Raw genomic sequence first — 4,905 nt, forward strand, 5'->3', positions numbered from 1 at the left:
GTTAGAAAAAATGTATATTACAAAATTAAGCTTGAGTGTGTATGTGTATGTGTAAGTGTGAGTGTGTGTGTGTGTGTGTGTGTGTGAGAGAGAGAGAGAGAGAGAGAGAGAGATGTTTGCCACTTCAGTGTAAATATATACAGTGAAGGACAAGGATAATAATTTCTAAATTTTAAACAAGTATTCATGTGCATAAAATGAAACAAGAAATTTTGGGTTTTATGTTGTGAGACATTTAGAATATACTTCCAAAGAAGCTGTTAAAAAGACAAGTACAAAAATACCTCAGTAAGATAACTCATATGGTGATAAATTTATTTTAGAATGTGGAAAACCTGACTTCATAATGACATAATTGTAGCCCTGGAGGGATTTGTTTTGAAGAACGTGATGCATGATGTCACATGAACCTTCCTTTTCCTCGGCCATTGTAGTCATAAAAACTTGAAAAATAAATTTTTCAGGTGTTATATGAATTCAGACTTTCAGAGTCGCCAGCTACAAATTTCTTAAGCTATTAGCAAGGGGAAATAAAATTTAAAAGACACTAAAATTACAAATAATATGTTTTTAAAAAAAGCTTGCAAGATCAAAAGAAAGAGTTGTACATAAGGGAATCTATGCAGGTTGCACATGGTATGCAAAAATTTCATTGGATACAGAAGAGGATATTTTTATTTATTAATTGGCAATTCTTATTTTCATATATTTAATCTGACAACTTCAGAATTCACACTGGTATTTAATAGATACAATTACATATTTAGGAAGGGCTGTGTTACTAAGGGAAGGGGAAAGAGCTAGCTAACACAATCAAGAAAACAGAATAAATATTTGGGTAGTTTATGGATTATTTACCATTTTCACCTTGTGTTCTGATGCTACTACCCTTAACCCTTAATACTTAAGGATATCTTTTCGCTATCCTGAAGAACTAATCAAAGTGAGACACAGTGGGAAGAAGTATTGGAAAGGTAAATGGTTGATAGATAAAATAGATGATATATATAGAGAGACAGAGAAGTAGATGGTAGATGGATAGAGTGATAGATACATCATTGATACAATTGAAATTATGAAGTATGTTTTATAAAAGTAACCTTATTGGCAAAGTCTAAAAATGTAAAATAATCTGAATACATTCCTAAAGATTTTAAAAACAAAATTTACAATATCTAAAATAGTGATTTATCATATTTATTATTAACTGGATATGAATTCAAGAATAATGTTGTCTTAATACAATTAAATGTCATAAAATTTAATGCAACATATTTAAGCTTGGCACAAAAAAGATGCCAAAACAAAACAGAAAAAGAGAAAAGTGACCATTGTCAAATTTGATATAAGAAACTGATCTTTAAAAATTCATACAAAAAAATCCTGAGTCCATGGAAATAATTTTATTAAAATTAAGAAACAATATAGAATTAACTTGAATCATAGCTCAAAGTAATTTCAAAGTTATTGTAATTTTATTTGCTTTTTAAGTTAGGAGACCTAATAAAATGTTTAAAATCAAAATTTGAAACCCAAATAGTGTCATATAAGGAAGGGACATGGAGAAGTACTTGATGAGAGACAGTTTCTGGCATGAGAGAACTACGGAAGCAGCCCTTTTCTCACACTGGATTCATTGTGCCTCCATGTTCTGAATTCTAGACTTGCCTTTAGAATGCAACTTCTTTTGTCTCTCGCTCATCCCAGGAGTTTTTCTGCCCCCTCTGTTCCAGTGCTTACTTCCCTTTAACATTAAAAATGCCTTATGGTGGCCATGCGATGACCTTTGAACTTTACAATAGGGAGTACTACTATCTTTGAGTTTTAGTGAATCTGAAATGAGTTCGGACACAGGGGATTAGTAGATCATTTCTTTTCTCCCCAAGCAGTTCCATTTTTCTGAATGCCTTCCAATATAGCTGGAAAAATGTATTGTTTCATTATCATCATCTTTTATTTCATTCCTAGAGTGACTCTTGTGTGTGCAGGTTAGTCAGTTTGAGTTGATACTGCCTCTTTGAAATGGTTGACTGGGCCTCTTCTTTGCCAGCCGACTGTCCAGAGAAGGTTGACAAAACTGCGGGGACTTGGCATTCAGGCCAAAGTCTAAAGGGCATGCGGCTGGCAGCTGTTTCCGAGGATGATTTTCCCAGGCTGATAGCAGGAAGCTTGAGTGACTTTTTTATGTATTCAGTCTGTTGATGCTGGAGATGCAGAAGAAAAGAGGGTTATCAGTGGCTCATCACCATGGTTCTTAATCTGCTGCCTCTTCCAGTAGCTATTTGTATCTTAAAAGTTGCCCATTTCCTGAAGTATTCTAGGAAACATTTTTTCCAGGCCTTTTAAAAATGCATATTATTTGGAGTTTGTAGAAAGTAGTTTAAGAGCATTGATGCATACAAGAGAAATAAAGTGAAGAAAAGGTTAGTGCATTCAGGTGGCTAAAAACCGCTCTGGAACCAGATTGCCTTCAGAACACTTGCTTCCACCAGAACTGACAGAGTGACCATGGGGAAATCCCCAAACTCTCGGCTTTCTGTCTCTCAGGGTTTTTCCAGTAATAGAATTTATAACCATTATACCTGAAACACGGAATAGTTTGAGTGATATTTATATTATAAATGTACATGTATATACATACGATGTACATATATATATATATTTGAATGCATACGGTTCTTATAAAGTTTGATCAAAATGAAAGCAGTTTCATAGTTTAATCCCAAATCAGCCTGAACATTTTCCACATAGTTAATAACTTCTACATCTTTGTTTATAGACTGTTTATATATTCTACTATATTCGTCTTAGTTTGGTGTGATTCTTCTTATAAACTTTTGGGAATTCTCCTATTCTCCATAAATACATTCCATTGCTGATAAATATGTTACAAATTTTCCTCCCATGGAGTTACTTTTGTTTGAGATTTGGTTTTTAAGAGACAAATCATTTTTATCTTTTCAGTTCAAGCTTCTGAATTTTATATATTCTGAAAAATATTCTATTTATTATTTTTCTGTTATGCGTATGAGTGTATTGCCTGCATGTACATAAGTGCATCTTTGTCATGTAATGACCACTAGAGCCAGAAGAGGGCACTGAATCCCTTGTAACTGGAGTTACAGACAGTTGTTAGCCACCAGGTTGGTGCTGGGAACTGAACCAGGACCCTCTGCAAGAACAGTCATTGCTCCTAACTGCTAAGCCATCTCTCTAGCCCCTGAATTTTACATATTCCTGAGCAAGGCCTTCTTTATTTCATATATGGTACCTTAGAGTGGATTTTTAAGTAACAAGCTACAACTATATGTTTTACAATATAATCATCAGGAAATTATTTTGCTTACAGTATGAAAACTTAGTCTGTTTTACATACTTATTCTTCTTTCTCCCTTTTGACCTTATGCGAGCAAGATGATTGGATTTAAAATGTGAGCTTCATCAATAAGAAAATTGAATTATTCTATCATCCCTTCCATATCAATGCTATACTGTTTTAGAGTCTACAAACTTCTGGTATGACTTGACATTTTAAAGGTCAAGATATTCTTTTATAAACATTGTTTGTTCAATATGTCTTGGGGTTGAACTCAACCATTTTTCTCTTTCTTAAGAATTAAAAGTTATTTTTGTCTTCTCCATCCAAATAATTGTGATAAATGTTATATTGTATTACTTGTTATTTGGATAAACATCATTTTGGATAGTAATTTATCATAAAATGTGTTCAAGAACCACTTTTTAAAAGTAGTTGTGAATATTCAAAACACTACTGCATGGATCATTAAAGCTGATTACTAGTTTATCTTAACCCTAGCAATTTTTTTACATGAAAAATAAGACTTTTTCAAATTCAAAATCATACTGAATCTTTCAATGGCTATATAAAAATATTCTTGACTGGCAAGGTTAATTCAGTTATTGATGTTTTTATACTTGTTAACCTCTGCAGGTTTAAACCTTGGTAGCCAGCTCTTAGTTTGAAACTATTGGTACTATCTGTGCATTAGTCTTTGTGAATGTTTTTATTCTTTGTCATATTATTTTTGTACTGGTTTTACATTCACTTGACTATATTTTGTAAAAAGAAAATGCTAATTCATGCATGTGAAAAATAGACTTACTAGATTTTTGCACTTATATCTAATTAATGTGGAGGAGAATTAGGTTCTATTATCCTACCAGAAATTATCAGATATAAAAAGTATTTTATTATTACTGTTCATATATGAGTGTTTTGTCTGTATGTATATAAATGCACTCATGTGTGCAATGCCTGCTAGGGCCAGAAGAAGGCATCAAGTTCCCTGGAATTGGAGTTACAGACAGTTGTTAACTTCCATGTGGGTGCTGGGAACTAAACCCAGGTCTTCTGCAAGAACACAATGCTCTTAACCACTGAACCATCTCTCCAGCCCCATAACCTATGTTTTTCATACACAGTATCTCTGTTTAGAGTGGATCTGTCTTCCGCATCACGTGAAAGTATTTCCAGCTCAGTTCTTTTTAAAAAGTGAATATTTGGATGTAGTGTGATACTAGTTTAGGGCAGACATTCCAAATTTTACTTTTCAAAATCCCACATGTACGGCTACTATGGCTACTTCCATCTGCCTTCATATACCTATGTTTTTCATACACAGTATCTCTGTTTAGAGTGGATCTGTCTTCCGCATCACGTGAAAGTATTTCCAGCTCAGTTCTTTTTAAAAAGTGAATATTTGGATGTAGTGTGATACTAGTTTAGGGCAGACATTCCAAATTTTACTTTTCAAAATCCCACATGTACGGCTACTATGGCTACTTCCATCTGCCTTCATATATATATATATATATATATATATATATATACACACATATATACAAACAATTGATAGCTACTCCTCTAACTTCCTACTTGAAATG

General features: G+C 33.2%; 1 protein-coding gene across 3 annotated transcripts in view; it reads left to right on the forward strand.

The window, feature by feature from the left end:
• Nucleotides 1-4,905, forward strand: part of Mdga2 (MAM domain containing glycosylphosphatidylinositol anchor 2) — an 899,633-nt gene that overhangs the window by 398,983 nt on the left and 495,745 nt on the right. The window lies entirely within an intron of this gene.

Source organism: Nannospalax galili, unplaced genomic scaffold (genome assembly GCF_000622305.1).
Source record: "Nannospalax galili isolate Female #2095 unplaced genomic scaffold, S.galili_v1.0 scaffold253, whole genome shotgun sequence".
Taxonomy (NCBI): domain Eukaryota; kingdom Metazoa; phylum Chordata; class Mammalia; order Rodentia; family Spalacidae; genus Nannospalax; species Nannospalax galili.